Source organism: Lemur catta, chromosome 12 (genome assembly GCF_020740605.2).
Source record: "Lemur catta isolate mLemCat1 chromosome 12, mLemCat1.pri, whole genome shotgun sequence".
Lineage (NCBI taxonomy): Eukaryota > Metazoa > Chordata > Mammalia > Primates > Lemuridae > Lemur > Lemur catta.
In genome coordinates this window covers 94,614,982-94,635,784 of record NC_059139.1, presented here as the reverse complement: position 1 = coordinate 94,635,784, position 20,803 = coordinate 94,614,982, and the positions used below count along the sequence as shown (strand labels likewise).

Below are 20,803 nucleotides of genomic sequence, written 5' to 3'. Positions count from 1 at the left end.
AATGACTGCCAGCAGCACGCATGCTGGCTACTCCTTCACATCCAATGGCAGAGCAAAGGCCAAGGACAGTTGTTAGAACCGGTGGTTCTAAAACCATATGGTCTCAAGTTTCACTCTGACTGGGCCACCCCGATCCAATTTATGTAACTAGGAAAGTGCCATTCCCTGATTGACTTACATCTGCGTCAATCACTATGACAGGGAAATGGGATTATTCCAAGTGGTTTAGAGCAACCAGAGCCCTCCTCTGGATCTGAAGATGAGGTTTCCCCTTCTAAACACCATGGCTGTCGCTCGAAGGAACTGAAAATGGATGGTAGAACAACTTCAATGTTTGCTACAATTAAAAAAATAATTTTTAGCTATTTAGTGCAGTGTTCCTCGTTGCCTTTTTTTCATTTTAAAGTTATCACTTATTTTACTACATTAGACACTTTCCAAATAAAATATCATGCTTTAGCATCCACAGGCAGGCATAGCTTAGAGTGAATTAATGGAAGCCAAGACATTAGCAACAATTTCAGAATATCCAGGTTGGCGGTCTTGTCTTCTCTCTCCAATTCCCCTGATTTTTCTCTCCCTCCATTTTCTCAATGATCTTTTGTTTTCCCTTTCCTTCCACTTATAATCCTGTTTTTCTCCTCTCAATATGACTTTTAACATAAGCAAACATAACTGGATGTATAGTTAGACATTTGCCTACCTCCCACAAGTTTAGCTAAAGCCTCAAAGCTGTTGACACAGGTGACAATGTCCTCCCACAGAGGAACTACACATGCCCTCTCAGGAGTTATTCAGAGGAAGCCAAAATCATCCATTGCTCATGTCCCCGGCATCCTGTGAAAGAGAAAAATAGAGATTCATTAGAAACACAGTTCTACAGAGGTGAATTTATAGGTAGAGATGAGACAGGGATGGTCTCACCCCCCCCCAGAGCCAACTGAGGAAGACTTTCAAGTGACTCACTCAGAGAGTGCCAGTGCTTGGCAGAAGGGGGAGCTAGTATCTTATTCTCCAAATGGATATATACCAAGAGCCACAGTCTAGGAGTTTGGCGGGTGAAACAGGGGAAGAAAGAAGAGAGTAAAAGAACAAATATTGCCCATCCTTCCCACCGCTGAACCTCAAGCTTTAGGGGCAGGGTTGAGCTGGGCTGAGGGTGGAGAGCTTACAGGAAACCTTTAAGTTGTATGCAGGATGGAAAGTTGGACTGAACTGGGCTTTCTAATACCTGAAAACACCACTCTTCAATAATATCCCCAAAAGGCCCCGCCGAAGCGTTTTTCAAGAATTGAGAAAGAAAAGTCCAAAAGAATACCATTTTAAGTTAGTTGCGGAAACATTCCTTAAAATTTTACATTACCTTTTTAATGCGAAGAAAAAGGTAGTTTCCTAATTCTACCCTACTGAATTCAGTTATTTATTAAGCAGGAGGAGTGGCTGCCTGAGCCCACAGAGAGATGGAGCTGAGCTTCTCTGGCTTGTGCCCTGGACACCAGCAGGGGAGGAAGCCCGGCACTGCTGGGCACAGAGCAGAACGTACGTAAACAGCTCACTGCCCCTGGGAAATGGCAAATATTTAGCACATATGAAATATTTCCATTTCAGAATTCTGACAAGCAGAATTGTAATATACATAATATCCAAATTACTTCTGACTGGTAGAACTGTGTAGAATAAAGTAGAATTTTTCCATTGAGTCTTTTGTCAAAACATGCAATTACCTTCCTCTAGGAAAAGAAATTCACTTGGGATCAATGAAATCAGCCTTAAGAGTGTAGAGAATGTATTTGAACAAAATTATTATTAGCCTAAAATGAATATGGATAAATACCTGATAGAAAATAATCACCAAGGCCCGGCACGGTGGCTCACGCCTGTAATCCTAGCACTCTGGGAGGCCGAGGTGAGAGGATTGCTGGAGCTCAGGAGTTCAAGACCAGCTTGAGCGAGAGCCAGACCCCCTCTGTACTAAAAATAGAAAAATTAACTGGGCATAGCGTCTGTAGTCCCAGCCACTCTGGAGGCTGCACCAGGAGGATTGTTTGAGCTCAGGAGTTTGAGGCTGTGGTGAGCTATGATGAGGCCATTGCACTCTAGCCCAGGTGACAGAGAGAAACCCTGTCCCAAACAAAACAAACAAAAAAACCCCACATTACTCACTTGGTATGATTTAGACTCAAAAAATCCCTATCACTTTGAATCCATTATATTTGAAATCTCCAAACAACTTTCAAATATTGAAAAAAGACACATGCCAGAGCTCCTGCCTAGTAACTTCCAAAGTGGAGAGTTTATGGATAATTCATTCTAACATTTCGTAAGCAGGTAGCATACCCGCGTACGTTATGACGGTGGAAAACATAAAAGGGAAAAGCCAGCGACAGCACTGCTTATTCACAGTCAGCGCAGCAGTGGGCTGGTAACAGTTTTCTAGGTGACTCTCAGGGAGGCTCCAACCCGGCGGCGCTGGGTCAACGTGATTCCTTAACCCTGGCCCTTACAACTACACACCACTGTGATGCGCTCCGAAGCTGATTACAAAAGCCTGACTGCTTGGGCACATCAAGTACTTGGGCGTCCTTTTATATTTTTCTCCCACGGAACACGAAGCCTGACACCTGAAACTCGTCTAACCTTGTTCGGGGGCTTTGGAGTTTTTATTACTTTTAAAGCCCACTGGGCATAGATTCAGTTTCGTGTGTGCTGTGTATGCAAGACCAACCCATCTCCCGCATGCACGGGGAAGAACGCCTGACAATCAAGCGGCTCCGTCTCCCGAGTAACTTTTTTATCGGTTAGTCCTGAAATTTCCACAGGCAGCAAACGTCAAGCACCGGCCTGGCCACGCTCACAGACTGGGCCCTGGCGCCTCCCGGGCGGATCTGTCCACCCTGGTCCCGCCCGGCCCAGCCCCGGCCCAGCCCCGGCCCGCTCCGCCCGGGGCCCTGACCCGCGCCCCCCTCGCTGGCCCCGGCGCAGCAGGGCGCCTCGTCGCGAGCGCGGGGCTCCCCGGACCGCCCGCCGCGCATGTCCCGAAGCCGTCCCCACCCGGGTCGCACCCACGCCTGGCCTGGCGGCCGCACCCCGGTCCCCCATCCGAGGCCCCCGCAACTCCCCCAGAGGCCGAGCCCGGAGCCCGTCGGCGCTCCCGGAAGGGGGTCCCGCGGGGGACTGAGCTCGCAGCGTCCTCTCCTCTCCAGACACCTTCTCCTCCAGCCGCGCTCACCTGGCCGGCTCCCGCCGAGGGGCCGCCCGCCCGCACCCCGGGCCGCGGCGGCAGCGGGGTTCGGCGGGTCCGCAGTCCTCACGGCGCGGGGCGGGGGCTCCCTCCCGCCGGTCAGGCCCGCCCTTGAGTTTGACCTTTCCCCCCAGCCTGGCTGTGGGGAGGGGCCGAGCGGGCTCGTGCATGTCTCTGTGTGCGTGCGCGCTACCGGGCAAGGGGCCAGGGTCGCTCCCCGATGCCGGCGTCATTGCCATGGCAACGGCAGCCCATACCCCCCTCCCCAGTTTTCCAATTCCTGTCCCCGCCCACCGTGTGCGTCCCTGGGCCTCTTGTGCTCTCTCACAGGAATGCACGCACTCTCAGAGCACTGGGGCGTTGGGAGGTCATCTGGGCCTCCTCGCTCCCGGTCCCTCTATCTCCGCCTCTCGAAGTTCGACCAATCTGGTGAGAAGGAGGTGTGGGCGGGGCGGGCTCGGCTCCCAGAGAGGTGTGAAAAATTTCCCGATGCCGAGTGAAAACTGTTCCAGAGCGACAGAGCATGTCCAGTAGCAAAAGGGCGCGCTGGAGGCCAGTTTAGGGAAGAAAAGGAGGTGGCGGGATTGGGGTAGGTGAGAGAAATGTTAGGGCAGGTACTCTGCTGTCAGATTCGGACCCTGTGGATTGGAATGTAGCTCCGCCGCGTCTGGCTGTGTGACCTGGGGCGTGCTCCTTAAACACTGAACTGCACGTCCCGGGTAAAATGCGGTTGGTGAGTAAAATCGACCGCTGTTCTTCCAAGGATGGAAAGAGAGAATGTGGGAAACGCCTCACCTGGCAAAGGGTAGAACCTAAACGCCTGGGTATTATTATGGAGCCCACATCCTCCGTATTTCACAGATGGAGGGGACAGGGGACTTAGTCAAAACTTAAGGGACTCGTTCCAGGTCAGGTAGTGGCAGAGAGCCAGGCTTCAAGTTCAGTAATCCTCGTCCTACGTAGCCTGTCTTGTGCGGGGGCATCACAAATCCCGTGTGATCTGTGCGTCACTTCGTAGTCTTGCCTCCTTCCCAGCCCCGCGAAGGTTTAAAATTCCGCACATAGGGTTGAACAGCTTTGGGGCAACTTTTAGAAATTCAGCTTCTGAATTTGCCCCTGAACGACCAGCAGAATGGTGCTTTCCTCAATTCCCTTGGGGCCGCTGCATTTCTTCTAAAGTTTTGGTTAAAGCGTAAACACAGTAGCAGGGACCTCCAGGACCTCCACAATCCCTAGCTGGTGGAGGGAAGGTAACTCGGTTAACCAACATTTACCTAACATCCACCAAGCAGCAAATGTATTGAGCACCCTAATGCTTACCCACACCCTAATCCCTAACCCTAACCCTAGTTCTAACCCTAACCCATTCATCATTGTTTCTTAGGCCTGAGTACTACTCCATGGTATACATATACCACATTTTATTAACCCACTCATGTATTCACGTGCACTTGGGTTGTTAACACCTCTTCGCAATTGTGAATTTTGCTGCAATAAACATTTGAATGCAGATGTCTTTTTTATAGAATATCTTTTGTTCTTTTGGGTAGATGCCCAGTAATGGGATTGCTGGATCAAATGGTAGGTCTATTTGGATCTCTTTGAGATATCTCCATATTGCTTACAACAGCGATTGCACTAATTTGCAGTCCCACCAGCACTGTATGAGTGTTCCTATCTCTCTGCATCCACACCAACATGTATTGTTTTGGGACTGTTTGATAAAGGCCATTCTCACTGGAGTTAAGTGATATCTGATTGTGGTTTTGATTTGCATTTCCCTGATGGTTAGAGATGTTGAGCACTTTTTATATGTTTGCTGGTCATTATTCTGTCTTTTGAAAAGTTTCTGTTCATGTCCTTTGCCCATTTATTGATGGGGTTGTTTGATTTTTCCATGTTGATTTTCTTAAGTTCTATATAGATTCTTGTTACCAGCCCTTTATTGGATGTATAGAAAGCAAATATTTTCTCCCATTTTGTAGGCTGTCTATTCACTCTAATGACAGTTTCCTTGGCTGTGCAAAAGCTTTTTAATTTGATCAGATCCAATTTATTTATTTTGGTTGCTGTTGTGATTGCTTTGGGGATCTTCTTCATAAATCCTTTACCTAGGCCAATGTCTAAGAGACTTCCCGACATTTCTTCCAGAATTCTTAAGATTTCATGCCTTAGGTTTAAGTCTTTTATCCAATGTGAGTTGATTTTTGTGAGAGGTGGGGATCTAATTTTAATCTTCTATGTGTGGATATCCAGTTTTCCCAGCACCACTTATTGAATAGAAATTCTTTTCTGCAATGTATGCTTTTGTGTGCTTTGTTGAAGATTAGATGACAATATGAGGATGGTATTATATCTGGGATCTCCGTCCTATTCCAAAAGTCTGTATCTCTGTTCTTGCGCCAGTACTATACTGTTTTGGCTGCTATAGCCTTGTAGTAAAGATTGAAGTCTGGCAGACTGATGCCTCCCAATTTGTTCTTTTTGCTTAAGATTGCTTTGGCTATACAAGGTCTTCTCTGGTTCCAGAAGCAGTGTAGAATTATTTTTCCTAAATCTGTAAAGGATGATGGTGGAATTTTGATATGGATTGCATTAATTGTACAGATCACTTTAAGTAGAATGGACATTTTAACAATATTGATTCTACCAATCCATGAACACGGTAGGGATTTCCATCTGTGCACATCCTCTACACTTTCTCAGTGTTTCATAGGTTCACCCTATATATATCTCTCACCTCGTTATATATATTGTTAAATAATTAATTTTCTTTGATGCTATTGTGAAAGGTGTTACATTTTTTATTTCATTTTTGGCTTGACTGTTATTGGCATATATGAATACCATTGATTTTTGTGCATTAAGTTTGTATCCTGAGACTTCACTAAATTTATATATCAATTCCAGGGGTCTCTTGTTTGAATTCTTGAGATTTTCTAGGTATAATAGCATATCATCAGCAAAGAGTGAGAGTTTGACTTCTTCTGCCCCTGATCAGACACCCTTAATTCCCTTCTCTTGTCTGATTGCTATGACAAGCACTTCCAGCACTATGTTGAATAGAAATGGAGGTAGTGGGCAAACTTGTCTGGTTCCAGTGCTAAGTGGGAATGCTTTCAATTTTTCCCCTTTCAGTATGATATTGGCTGTGGGTTTATCATATATGGCCTTAATAATTTTAAGGAATGTTCCATCTATGCCTATTTTGTTAAGAGTTTTTAACATAAAAGTGCACTGTATTTTATCAAATGATTTTTCTGCATCTATTGAGAGAATCATATGGTCTTTATTCTTTCTTTATTTATGTGGTAAATTACATTTATAGATTTGCATATGTTGAACCATCCCTACATCCCTGGGATAAAGTGGACCCCACCCCCTGGTCATGGTGAATTACTTTTATAAATGCTCTTGGATTTGGTTTGCTAAAATTTTGTGGAGGATTTTTGCATCTATATTCACCAGTGATTTTCATCTGTAGTTTTCTTTCTTTTGCTACATCTTTTCCTGGCTTTGGCATCAAGGTGATATTGGCTTCACAGAATGAGGTGGGGAGGATATCATCCTTCTCAATGTTGTTGAATAATTTCTGCAGTATAGGTGTGAGTTCTTCTTTGTAAGTTTGGTAAAATTCAGATGTGAATCCATTTGGTCTGGAACATTTTTTTCTTGTTGGAAGACTTTTAATTGCTGCTTCAATTTCTGTGCTTGATATTGGTCTGGTCAGGAATTCTATTTTTTTCTGATTGAGCCTAGGTATGTTCTGTGTAAGCATTTGGAACTTGAAACTTTTCTCTAACTTTAAGACTGTTTCCAAAAGTTAATCAGAAATAAACAAATGAAGGAATGAATGATCAGAAAAATGAAAAGCCTTAGGCAAATTTTATTTCTCCAAGAAGAAAGAGTCATATAAATCAGTGCTTAAAATTAAAATTATAAACAGCTAACATTTTGGCAGTCTGAGGATGTAAAACTGGCTTTCATTTGCAAGACCTACTTAAAAGTCTTTCACATTGTATATTTTTTTTAAAAAAAATTGGCACATATTTCCATGATGCTTTCTAAAGAATGTCTTCATTTAGATTTGACTCATCAGTGAATCTAGAGAAGAAGCTCTTCCACAGGAGAGTATCCAGCAGCATCTGGAAAGGAAAGTTAGAGTATTCTTTACCTAACAGATTTCATTGGAACTAAGTGAAAGTGAGTAAAAAAGAGTCAAGAAGTTTATCAGCATGTTAATAATAAAAAATATGTATGTACAAATGTAATATAAAATTATTATTAAATATAATTTGCCTGTAGTTGCATATTGAATTAATTGTCATTGTGGTTAGGTATCAGAGCTTCTGCTTTTCTGAGTCTTCATTCACTTACTCAACAACCATGTGCTAAGGTACTATGACAAGCACTGGTATACAAGGTAAGGATGATAGAGCCACATCATTGACCTCGATAATCATATAGTATACTATGAAAAACAAAACAGACAAATAGGCAATTTCCATGCAGAGTCATAGAGACTATAACAAGTTTAAAAGAAGGCACAATTGGAACACACAGAAGGGCCATATGTCTAAGTCTTCTCTCCAACACTATAAACTTTTTGATGCAGTGATATGGAAGTTGATAGCTGAGAGACAAGGAAAATGTGTGCCAGATAGAGGGCAGCAGCAAATGCAAAGTGCTGGATGTGAGGAGGAATGCTGTAGAATTCTAAGTAGTGGAGTTTAGTGAGATGCTACGGCAAAGGGGCAGAGTAGGTACGTGGTAAGAGATAAGGCTGAATAAACTAACAAGAACCACATTAATATGGGGTGCTTTCTCCCATGCTAAGAAATATGGAACTTTTTCTGAGGGCAAAAGTACACCAATGATATAGTGAATGACTCATTTACAATGTCACCCGTCAGGTGACTGCATGTGAACTGCAAGTGCTTGGCTAAATGTTGCTAGTGAATCTGGGGTCTTTTGGCCTGAAGTTGCTAACCTAAAGGTAGAAAGTTGATGATGCCTTGGTTTTCTGAGAATAGTTCCAGTGTGCTGGGTGACACACTGACAGATTCATGAGGATGGCAGGAGTAAATAAAGTGTAGAGCCAGAAAAAAAAAAAGTTACATACACTTCATGAGATTTGTAAAAAGCTATGAAACATGATGATGCAATCACGAGGCACAAGTATACTCTTCAGTATGAATGCTAGTGTTTTCACGTCTTTAATTACATGTGTGGATGAGGAAATATTTAATGCAGTATCTATTAACCAAACAATAGAGAGGAAAGTCACTTGTTTTTTACAGTTGATCTCAGAAATCATTTTGTTAATCTCAATTTCATTCATAAAATTTGACAGGATACCTTCTTCCAGTTCTATAGTTATTTCTTCATAATATTCCTGCCGCATCTCAAATAAGTCAAATACTATTTATAATATTTAGGTAAATCAGATATATTTTCATGAGACGATTGCAAAGACTAAACTTCACTTGAGAAGTGCTTAAATAGAAAAATAATCACAGAAATAAAATAAAATTCCTATTTATTTACATGCAGACAATAGAGAATATATATGTGTGATGCTACTTACATTCATCTAATAAAAAGCACAATTAATATTGGTCTATTGAATATACATCATTTCAAAAGGGTAGCATTTTCTCTTATTAGTACAAAGGGTGCAGAATTCAAGTAAGATTTTCGCATGAATGTGTTACTTTGTAATTCTTAGAAAAATCCTGCCTTTTATATAAAAGTATGATGAGTTTTTCTCACTTTGATGGATTTTTCCTTAAAATTAAGTTGCTATAGTCCACTTCTAGAAAATTAAAATTTTAAAATATGCTTTATGCTGCTAACTTTTTAGCTCAAAATCTTAAATATACACATGAGGAAAGTGGCACTATCATAATGTCATGTGAATATTGTGGCAGAGATTAAATAAAAATATTTTGCTGTCTGTATTATGACTAACGTTTTTTCATATGAACACAAAGAGTTCATAAAATTTGCTTGAAAAAAGGAAAAATATGCATTACAGCCAGTTTTCAAACCTAGTTTCTTAGATTCATGATCTTCTAGAATTAGAATAAGGCAAAAAATATATGGTTCTTTAATTGTTACTTTGATTTATTTTCAGAAATTAGTACCAAGTTTCTGAAACATCTGACTACTTATAGATGCAATTATCTACTTGTTTATGAAATGTGTGAAAACATTTCAAACTATATTGTAAATGTTCTCATCTAGAAGTTTCTTATTTAAATCTTTTATATAAAAGATATTGTCCCTCTATCCTCCTGCCTAAGCCTCCCAAGTAGCTGGCACTGCCGTATGCACTACCGTGCTGAGCCTTTAAAATTCTCCCCCTAGTCAAAAATGGTGAAACATTGAACAAATATCTTAAACTGGGTCAAGTATACTTGAACTATTTTTTTTTCCTAAACAGCTCTACAATTACCATAGCTTTTCATTGTTGAATACATTTTGAGATTTTCCAGAAATAGATTCTTTGGTGAAATCAAATTTTGGATTGGGATGCTCTTCTTACATCTTCAGGGGACATGGGCACCATGTTTGGCATTCCATGGAGTTCTGGGTAGGAAGAATATAATTGATTCTGTTTGGTCATCATTGCTGTTTAAAGACTCTTGATGGTCTTTGCAATCATAGTCACAATCATTCAAATGATACCAACACAGAGAGACAAAAGTGAATGCCATTTTAAAAATTCAAATATTTGCTTGATTTAACTATTTAAAAAGTGCTGTGCAATTGCCCATCAACAGGCACATTTTACAGAATTGAGATAAAAATGGTATAATTACCATGGGGATTAAAGATGTATTACTACTTATGTGTAAGAAAAAGACAAATCTTTTAATTTAAAAAGAGAAGTTAATCTTTGTAGTTCTACAGGTTTATTTAATTCATAAAGCTTATTTATCTTGGATTCTTATAAATAATAAACATCCAGATGTGGTTAAGTGTTTGCATGCCAATCATTCCCTTATGATTAAGGGTGGAAAATTTGATATGGTAGAGGAAAACCTTAAAAGTGTTATGAATCACAACCACAGTCAAACTAAAATCAATTAGAAGGAAGCCAAAGCACCTCTCAATATACTTTCTGTTATTAGCCAATAAGATTCAATCTCTAAAATTTAACTTAAATGCAGCTTTTAAAGAAATTTAAAAAGCGTCATTTTCATTACATATATTGAATAGCATTAATATTACTACATGGGTATCTCTTAAAAATGAGAGCTGCAGGGACTTTAAGAAAATGGAAAAATTTCTCTTTCCTCTCTTTATTAACACAGAAAATTATAACCTTTACTTAGCATGCATAGGTCCTTTAAAAAAACTCAGTATTTCACCAAATAAAAACAAGTATTATATCAGAATTCGGAAACCCAAAGGAAAGAAGATAATATAACTAACCTCACTCAAGTTGTTCTTCATGCCGGTATGTGAAGTCCATGGGCAGGAAAAAGAGAACGTTGAGTATTCTTTTGAAGTAAATTCTCTGTGAAGACCTAAACCATTATTAAGATTGCCACCAGGAGGTGACTATAGGACTGTCCATGAGTGGTAAAGAAAGTTCTGGTCTCCTGTCTCCACAAAAAGATTGCTACTGAATGCTGCTAGTCTCTCAGTAGTTCTGTGAAGACTGCAAAAGACAAAGTTTAGTAGTTCATTTTTTTCCTAAATGATTCCTCAGTGATTATATTTTTAAAAAGTGACCTTGAGAGAAAATGGAATTTCCCACTAAATAGTGTTTTAACTCGGAAAATGTGTCACAGCATGCCGACTCTGTGCAGTTATAGTTTTGCAATTGTTCTAAAGAAGTATAAGCATTCCTAGGGGAATGTCTGAAAATAGTAATTCAAATGAAGTAAGGAGCAGAGAGAAATGTCTAACAATAATGTGAGGCTTAACAGGTAACACTTGCTGCCTTCTGGAATGGATCTATTTATAACATTCTTGAGGGTGTCATTAGAAATACTTGTATTTAAAGGGTTAGTAAGTGAAACATTACTAACCTATTGGAAATATGTTATTAGCTTGACTATAATGGCCATTCACTATGTGTAAGTAGATCAAAACACAACATTGTACTCCTTAGATACATACAGTAAAATGCTTATCACTAAGAAAAGGTAGAAATTATTGTATTTAGTAAGGCAGTATAAAGAAGTTAATATACTGAGTGCCAGAAACCACCAAGAGTAGCTGCAGTAATTGACTCTTTTGGTTTACTTTGTAATCTTTCAAAAAGTAGATAAACTATTTAGGGACTGGTAACAAGCAATTTTATAACAGCATCATTGTCTAAATTATAAGACTTCAAAAATACTTAGCTGAAAGCCTATTAGGTCAGGTTAATGACATGAGAATATTAAGGGGAAAGAAAGTCATAATAAAACAAAAAAGATGGAGAGATATAAACTGTTCTGGACTACCATTAAAATTATAGTATGTACTTAGCTTTCATGTCCCACTAATGTCATAAACCTGTCTCACTAAAAAGCATGTTTTCAAGGCAAATTAATGAACTAAATTTATTTTCTATTCCATACTTTGACTTACTTTTTAATTTTGTTTGACAAGTATTTTCTAGCTTCCAAGTCTAATTGATAGAGGTGCCTGTATTTTCCCAATTCAATATAATGAAAGACTTCTCAAGAAGTTTTCCTGTTGGAGACTTCAGATTCAAGATCTTTCATTCTGAGTTCCATCTGACTTCTAAGTGAAGTTCTCTGTATTCTTCAGATGCTGCTTGTGCCTGAATCAAATTAAAAGGATACATTTTTAGCAGTGACAACCTGAACAATTCTTGCATATTTGTTTCCTTCACTTTTAAATCAGACAGCCATTTTATTTTATTTTATTTTATTTTATCTTAAATTTTCAAGACAATGTCTCCTTCTGTCACCCAGGTTGGAGTGCAGTGGCCCAATCATAGTTCACTGCAGCCTCAAATTCCTGAGCTCCACCAATCCTCCTGCCTCTACCTCCTGAGTAGCTGGGACTGCAGGTGTGCACCACCATGCCTGGCAAATTTTATTACTTTTTGTAGAGATCAGGTCTCATTATGATGCCCAGGCTGGTATCAAACTCCTGGCCTCAAGTGATCCTCCCACCTCAACCACCCTGGGAGGCATGAGCCACTACACCCAACCTCAGAGAGCAATTTTAAATATGTGACAAAAGAAGCTGAGGTTTAAAACATTTAACATCAATTGTCAACTAAATTGATAATTTCATCTGGCTTATAAAGAATTGAATCATTCCTCAATTACTACTTATGTGATCTGATAATCCAAAGAAAAATAGGAGTAATTTAAAATTTTAAAATTTGAACAATTTAACAGAAATACAATTCAAGAATATGGTACAATTTCTAAATCACAATTTTTTTCTTTTCCTAATAGTCTTCTTTTATGCTAACTGGCCCAAATAATCAAATGATTCTCTAAGGAGTATCAGCCTTCTCAAAGATCCATTTAGTTACAATGATGACAGAAACTAAAAAAGCTAAAGGGAGCAACAGAGGCAACCTTCCTTCTAGAAATCTACAAATCCAATTGCTGTAATGGAAACAGAGGAAACACACACAATGTACACATCAAAAATATAATGTGCAGTGAAATAAAGTAAGTGCATTTCACACTTAACTAACCTGTAAAAATAGATTGACTTGTTTGAATTTTTCTACAATACCTTTCTTGTGCTTTCTTCAATCTCTCACTTATAGTGTTCAACTTCACCACATTGAAAGCGCAAAAATCCTGTGGTGCTGGATGAAGGTTGGAGATATCAGTATATAAAGAGATGAATATACAGATTATATAGAGATATAAGTATAACCATGGGTTCATACACACACAAATTTTCTAGTTCTGACTGCCAAGAAGCAATGAAAATAAATCTTGGTTTCTATTTTTTTATCCTTCATTTTATTAGTTTTTTTTTTATTTCTTGGTTTCTAAATAACATTTTCAACTATAAGGAATCAGGTCTTTGGAGAAATGATTGATTCTAGGACCAGGCCAATGAAAATACCAGATGATCCTGGAGCATCCTGTGGTGCCAAAAACAAATTTAAAAAGTGTCCAAGAACAAAAGGAGAGGGCAGGTCAAAGAGGCATAGAGCTTACCTGAACAAGCTACCAATTGCCAAAGCTAGCACTATCTGAGCAACAACAAGAAATAGTGTGATATTGGGGGGTTATAATCCAAAGTGAAATATAAATATACATGAGTCATACTAATAAAAATAATATGATGGATAAATAAATGGGAGAGAGGAATCATCTTTCCTATGGAAGAGTTTCCAATAATTTATGTAGAAAACATGGGGAAATAGGAAATCACTATTAGAACACCACAGCAGTAGTCGCTGCAGGCAAGATCCAAAGTCGGATCGATATTATTGGGTGAAACCTGAAAACGAGATTTGTAAAAGCTCAATATATATTTAACCACATATTTACTACCTGCTGTGGTTAGTCTGATGCAATTATAACATACACAGTGTGGAAAGGGAAAGATAGTAAGTTCACATTGGAGAAACCTGGCAGACTCCACCTTAACCAGGTGATATGGTTAATGTCAGCAGTGATATCTTGCCCCCGTATGATGTGAGGAAAAGGTCGCTTCGCCTTTGTGTTAGTCTCTCCACAAATCCATAGCCCCAAACTAGACAGAGAAGCATAAACTAGGGGAATTCTATAAATATATAATCTGTATTCATAAAAAGTTCCAAGGTCATGAAAAACAAGGAAAAAGTGAGAAACTGTCAAGATTTGGGAAGACTACAGAATCATAATGACTAAACACAACACTGTATCTAGTACTGGATCCTGGAACAGACAAAAATAGGAATGGAAAAATGGTAAAATTCTAATGAATTACACAATATAGTTAATAGTATCATAGCAATGTTATTTATTTTTTTTAGTTTTGTTAAATGTATTATAGTTAAATAACATGTAAACCTTAGGGGAAGTTAAGAAAAGGACATGTGGAAATTCTGTGAAGTCTCTGGAATTCTTCCTTAAATCTAAAATTATTTCAAAATATATTTTTAAATAAAGCATGGAGGAGAATAAACTCTGCAAAGTATGGAGGAGAGCAGTAGGGTTCTTTGTTTTCATAGGGAGGTCAGAGAAGTTCTGACACCATTGTCATATTGTATCTCCAGCAAAGAGGAAGCCAAGCCTGGGCCATGTCTACAAAACCCTGATGACAGAGTGAACAGCAGATAGAGGGGAACTGAGGCAAGATGCTGGCATGTTCAGGGAAAAGAATAACAGCAAAACCATCAAGGCAGGTAAGACAGGGATGAGGTCAGAGAGGAGCACTGGGAGTGGCAGGAGGGATCTGTTAGCCCTGGGGAAGAATCTGGGCTTTGCTGTGTCACCTGAAACCATCTTAGGTGTTTGAACTGTGGGGTGGCTTGCACTGTCTTGAAGGCAAGACCCTCTTCTGGTTTCTGAGAATAAAATGTGGATGGGCAAGGACTAAGGCAGCAGAGGCCATCTGAGATAGAAAAGGACAATAAAAACTACAGCAAAAGATGATGCTATCTGGGTGAGAGCAGTGGTGGAGAGGCAGTGAGGCCTCACAGATACCAGATAAAAGTATAATTTAGGGCCCCGGCACTGGTGGATATATGACATATGGGTTTAAGTGAAAGAGAGACAGCAAGGATGACAGCAAGAACACTTTCCTAAGCTACTGGTATGATGTGGTTGCCATTAACTGAAAAACAGAAAGATTGGAGAGGGAGAAGATTGCAAAGCAGAAGAATGGGAGAATAGTGATTCCAAATGACTCCCAGGTACAAAGGCTAAGTGACCCCACAGGCAACTGGACATCCCAGACTGTAGATCAGGAGTGTGGGACCAGGCTGGATATATACAATCATCAGCCATCAGCACAGTGATGCTATTTAAAGTCATCAGACTATATAAACTTCCCTCTGAAATAAGTTTAGAAAATAAAAACAAAGAAGAATGAAAACAAACTATCAAAGGAGTCTGCAAAGGAATGGTTCCTGATGTAGGAGGGTAAATGAGAGAATGTGGTGTTCTAGAAGCCAAATGAAGAGAGCTTTAGAACTAGACAAGAGTGGGGATGAACAAGGCCAATGATTACTCCAATATTAAATTAAGATGAAGGCTAAGAATTAAACTTTGGATCTAGGAAGAGGCCAATGGTGACTGACCATGGCAAAGTTGGGAGAAGGGGAAGATGGCTTGTATGAGTTCTACATAGAATTGGAGGAGAAGAATTGAAAACTATAAATATTGATATAAATTGGAAAAGAGAAATAGAGTGGCTTGAGGAGAATATATGGTAAAAAAAAAAAAGGTATTATTTATTTTCGAGAAGCAAAAATTACAAAATAATAGTGAGGAGAAATTCTCAGTGCATGAGGGGGCATTGGTCAATGTCTAGAGGTATATCCGTGTGTAGAAGATGGTAGATAGATTCTAGTGAAAGGGGGAGGGTTTGGTGTGAAAGGGGCATGGGCAGTGAGCATGCCTATGGCATCAGGAGAGAAGGCCAGGGCATAGACACACACAGCATGCAGGTGGACAGGTGTGGAGAAAATATGGAAGATCCCTTCTGATTGTTTTTGTTTTCTCAGTCTCAGTAGGAAGAAGGACCTCGACCAAAGAGTGAGCACTGGAGGTTTTGGAGGTTTGCAGGAAGAAAAGCTGTGAAATATTAAAAAAAAAATACCGTGGGAGCATCACCAGACTAGAGAACATGTTAGAATTTGGGGGCAACACTGAATACCTTCATGAAGTTACTGGTCATGAGTCAAAGTGAGACCAAAGCTTAGATACCCTAGCAGAAATCTTGTCTGGATGAGATGCTGGCGGTTGATCATTAGATTCATCACCTAGCCCAGGGCTGTTGGTTGATGCCTGAGACCCATGGAGGAAGGGACAAAGAATCATATGTAAAAAAGCAAAAGAAAACACTGCACCACTAAAAGCTTTGAAATGTTAACACTACTTTTAAAGCATGTAAACAAAAGATGAGAAGATGACCGTCTCTCCCCATCCCACTGCTCGTCATGGAGCACCTCAAAGAATCTCCTGCTTTGGCACTGGTGGAATTTTCAGCCTTACCAGGTGAAAGTGGTGGTGACCTGAGGAGGATTATGGAACCTGTGAGTGTGCACAAGCAGGAGGACACTGCTGGACCCACGAAGAGGAAAAGGATCAAGATGTGAACACCATGTGGTGACTGACTAGAACGTCTCACCACGAAGGTCCCTCTGAGAGTTCCCAGAAGGGCCTGAATGTAGACTCTGTCGATAAAAGATTCATGAAGGTTCGCTGTGGGAGGAGGAATTCTAAACACAAACCTTGCTCTGGCTGGTACAGAAGGGAAAGTCAAAAAGATTTAAAGCACAAGTGGACCTGACACATCACTGCTTGCTTGAAGACAGAAGAAAACCCATGAGATGGAGTGCAGATAGTTATAAGATGCCAAGATTGGACCTTGGCTAACACCCAGCAAAGAAATAGACCCCATCCCTAAAACTGTGAGGAACTGAATTCTAGCAACCTGAATGAGCTTGGATGCAGACTTCTCCATAGAGCCTGCAGACAAAAAACCCACCTGGATAACAGTTTGATTTCAGTCTTCTGATACCCTGAGCAGAGAATCCACCCAAACTGGGAGCTCTTTGTTAATAAATGAGTGTTGTTTTAAGCCCCTAAATTTGTGGTAGTTTGTTATGCAACAACAGAAAACTAGTACACTAGTCTTCATACATCTCTAGTGCAGGGCCTCATGAGCTTTAGAACCAGGACATTCATGTCTGGTCGGTGGCACACAGGGAACTCAGTGAACTGGGGCCGTGGGGCATCAGGTTCTCTCAGAGACATCAACGTACCTGGAAAATTGTGCTCATCTCCACAGTGATGGAGTTAGTTCCTGAGATCTTTTCCCCAAACTTGTTGGGTTAACCTTTGACCATGATTCAGTTTCAAAGCCATTATATTATATAGCATAATTCTATCCACAGACTCCCATTTACTTATAGAAGAATAGTAGGACTTTAATAGGCTGTGAAAAAGTTTTACAATGTTGATAATCACAAATGAGACCCTATTAACACTCATTATATCTGTGCCTCCAGTTCATTATTTCTTAGGATAATCAAATGAAGTTGTCACACAGAAGGACTATTGTTTTTATTGTGGAAATTACAGTTTTTTTTCCCCAGCTGGCATGTTAATTATCTCCAACCTAATCACCAGAAGATTCAAGGATTTAAAAAGGAATCAAATACACAAACACACACACACACACACACACACACACACAAATTTTAACTTTAAGACAATACAAATCTGGATCTAGCCAAGTTGGAGAAGCCTCAGCATCTGAAAGGTGAAAAGAAGGTGCACTTACTGGGGAATAACACAATGATGAGTTCCTTGGGTCTTCAATTTCTTCCCATATGCTCTGGAGAGAGTGCTGCGGAAGCCTCCAATCAGGACCACTAAGTGGCACAGACGAAACAAAACAAGAAGCCTGCTCTCCCAACCAAAGGATTGGAAAAGAATGGTCTAACAGCAGAAAACCTTGCTGGCAATACCCACCCAACTGCAATGAAATACCAGGATGGTTCCAGTGGAGTCCATCGGGGAGCAGATTATCTACTTCATATCCACTGAACAGAAGCAGCCATGCTTTGATGTTCTTGCCTGCTGGTATTACTGGCACCAACAAAGGAGCTCATCTTCTATTTCCCATCTGGCAAAAGTAGGCATTATGATTTTCACTTTGGAGTGGTAGCAACAGACAAAGTAGGAAGCTGTTCTCCATCCCCTGCCTGACAAAAGGAAATAATTTTACAGTTCCCTTGGCAATGTAGTATCAATGGGGTCCAGAGGGAACCTGAGCCCCCACACCCACCCAGCATGCAAAAGATTTACCAAGACAGTGTGAAGCAGAGCTAGTGTCATCTTTGCAGCCCTGATGGCACTGGAGTTCAGTAGGAAGCTGAGCCTCCACCTCAACTCAATAAGAAAGAGTCCCACACACTGAGAGGCAAGGTGAGTGTCACCTTCCCTACCCTGGAGTCACTGGAGACAAGTAGGAAGCTGAGCCACCACTGCAAGCCAGAATCAACACACTGACAAGATAGTAGAGTCCAGGCTAATCAGCACTTCCATTTCACATACTTCTGTTGTCAGCAGGGCCCAGCAGGCAACTGAACCTCTACGCTGCCCCAGCTACAATGAGACTGAGTGAGGTCATGCCAATAAGCAATTAGGAATTGTCTGGAAACAAATGAAAACCTTAAAAATTTCAGGAAAGGAAAAGAAGTTATGAGAAACAACCAAATGGTTATGGGGGGTAAGATGGTGGACCGAAGGCACCACCAGCCAGAGCATCTCTATAGAAGGAGAAGTTTTAGATGAAAGAGAAAAAACAGACAGACAAATGTAGATAAGAAAGGGGGCTTAAGGAAGTGTTCCTGAACCCACAGGAGACTCCAGGGGAAGAGGAGGAAGAGCAAGATTGGAAGGAGAAAGGCATCGATGGGAATTAAGCCCAGTGAGGCTAGGAGTCCAGGCAGAAGGGTACCTGGATCCAGTACCATACCCCTCCCTTGTATCTCAGACTCTTCCTGGGCTCTTGAGGTGCTGGAGAGACATTCTGTTGACGCAAGCCCAGACAACGCTGCTCCCAGTGAGTGGAGAGCTGCTTTCAAAAAGGGCACCAGACTCCCAGCACCGCTTAGTGCATCTCATGCCGCACAGACCCAAGCAAGATGGGAGATTCCACATTGCTTTTTGACACACCTGCTGCCTTTGTCTTCACCAGGGTGCCCCAAACATTCTGGTTCCATCTTCCTCATCCCAACACAGACATTTCTCAACTCTGGCCCAGACTGCAGGAGCCACATGAGTGCAGTGGGTCCTGGATGATGAGAGTGATTCCACACACTCGTCATTCTGGGTGGACTGCCTCCCAGAGAGAGGTTTGAAGAAGACGAGAGAGTGGACTTTCCTCCACCTAGACTCTTTTTCTTCCCTACCCCTTCCCCTCCCATGGCTACTGAGAGAAAAAATTGAGCCACCACACAGAGGCTCCCACAGGGAATGGAGCTCATACCTTTTCTCTGGAGGTCCTGTAGCAGAAAAAAGAGGTGCTTGGACTGTGAGTGCACTGCCTGCTGGCCATTCCTGGTACTGTTGCTGGTGACTTCAGCAGAGTGGGACACAGCCCGAAGTGGAGGGACATTGATCCAGCTTGAGCATCCCAGGAGGGACTTGGGAACAGTATGCTTCTCCCTGCTATGTTCAGGGATTGATCTCCAGGGCCCAGAGGATGGGCCCACATGTCAGATCCAGTACACTCAGGTCCCAATCACAAAACCCAGGGGCAAGATGGGATATTTGTGAATAATTCTCATGAGCTGTGGATGCCTGCAGGGGCAGATTGGGAGAGAGTGCAGTTTGGGTTCACACCTATGGTGTACATGTGGGGGCACCCCTCCTCCCCCAGAAGGGCCCCATTCCCAGCTCTGGCTGGGATCCTGGACAGGGAAACTCCCAGTCCCCATCACAGTCATAGTACAACAAGGCTGGCTTGAGGTCCTGCCTGCCAGCAGAGGCTTGGAAGAAACCACAGAATAGGGGAGGGTGGAAAGAAGTGAAGTTTGTTCCAGACTACCTGATTCAGGGTCTCAGACAGCCCTGCCTCCACACACAGACTTTCTGGCTGAGTAGGCCCTACTTCAGCCCATCCCTGGCAGCTGTGCCCAAAGGCAGAAATTTGACCCCTGCTAAAACTTCTGTGGAATTTTAGTGCAGGTTCACGAAACCAAGTCACACCCAGCCTCACTCCCCTACCTGGACCTGCTGAAGTGTAAAATAAGGACACATCTGCCAGTTCCAGAGCCCCACCCACCATCTGGGACACTAGAGTTCTTCTGAGTAACTAGAGGAGGTCCCAGGAACCAAAAACAACACTGAAGCTTGTTCTTCCCAGCAAGCAACACCTACGGATAGGGAGGTCAGTTTACATGCCCTTTTACTACATTTACTGACTCACCATACAGGGTGTGGTCAGTTCTCACACAGAAGCATGACCTCAGGGCTCAGATATTAAACTCGGTATATGTCATTATCGAAACAAAAGAAAATCGAAAGGTTTTACCTCCAAAGAGGTAAAAATTGCTCCATACGAGAAAGAATCAGCAAAAGAACTCTAGAAGTATGGAAAATAAAAGCTAAAGAACACCCAGGAAAGGCTTCACCAGCACTCTAGCAATGGATACCAACCAAAATCATAACACTGAAATGACTGGTGAATAATTTTGAACATGGATTGTAAGAAACCTCAATGCAATTCAATAAAATATGGAAATACAACACACAAAAAAAGCCAAAGTGCAGGAAATGAATGAAAAATTCACTAAAGCAGTTCAAGTATTAAAGAAAAATCAAACAGAACTTCTGGAGATGAAAAATTCATTCAAGGAATTACAAAACACAGTAAGAAGCCTTAAGAACAGGT

The 20,803-nt window shown here is 41.2% G+C and overlaps 2 long non-coding RNA genes across 11 annotated transcripts; one reads left to right on the top strand and one right to left on the bottom strand.

The window, feature by feature from the left end:
- Positions 1–6,960: 6,960 nt before the first annotated feature.
- LOC123648122 lies at positions 6,961–16,987 on the top strand. The gene is made up of 3 exons (XR_006738504.1): positions 6,961–7,444; positions 14,448–14,576; positions 15,900–16,987. It is a non-coding gene; the product is annotated as an uncharacterized LOC123648122 (long non-coding RNA).
- LOC123648121 lies at positions 7,113–20,528 on the bottom strand. Of its 10 annotated transcripts, none has more exons than XR_006738496.1 (9): positions 19,397–20,528; positions 19,084–19,201; positions 17,875–18,107; positions 17,684–17,774; positions 12,965–13,040; positions 11,831–12,026; positions 10,682–10,910; positions 9,699–9,832; positions 7,113–7,386 (listed from the first exon to the last, which is right to left on the bottom strand). It is a non-coding gene; the product is annotated as an uncharacterized LOC123648121 (long non-coding RNA). The 10 variants fall into 10 exon arrangements; XR_006738500.1 differs by having other exon boundaries at positions 17,875–18,028; XR_006738498.1 differs by lacking the exon at positions 19,084–19,201 and having other exon boundaries at positions 19,397–20,527.
- Between the last annotated feature and the right edge of the window lie 275 nt (positions 20,529–20,803).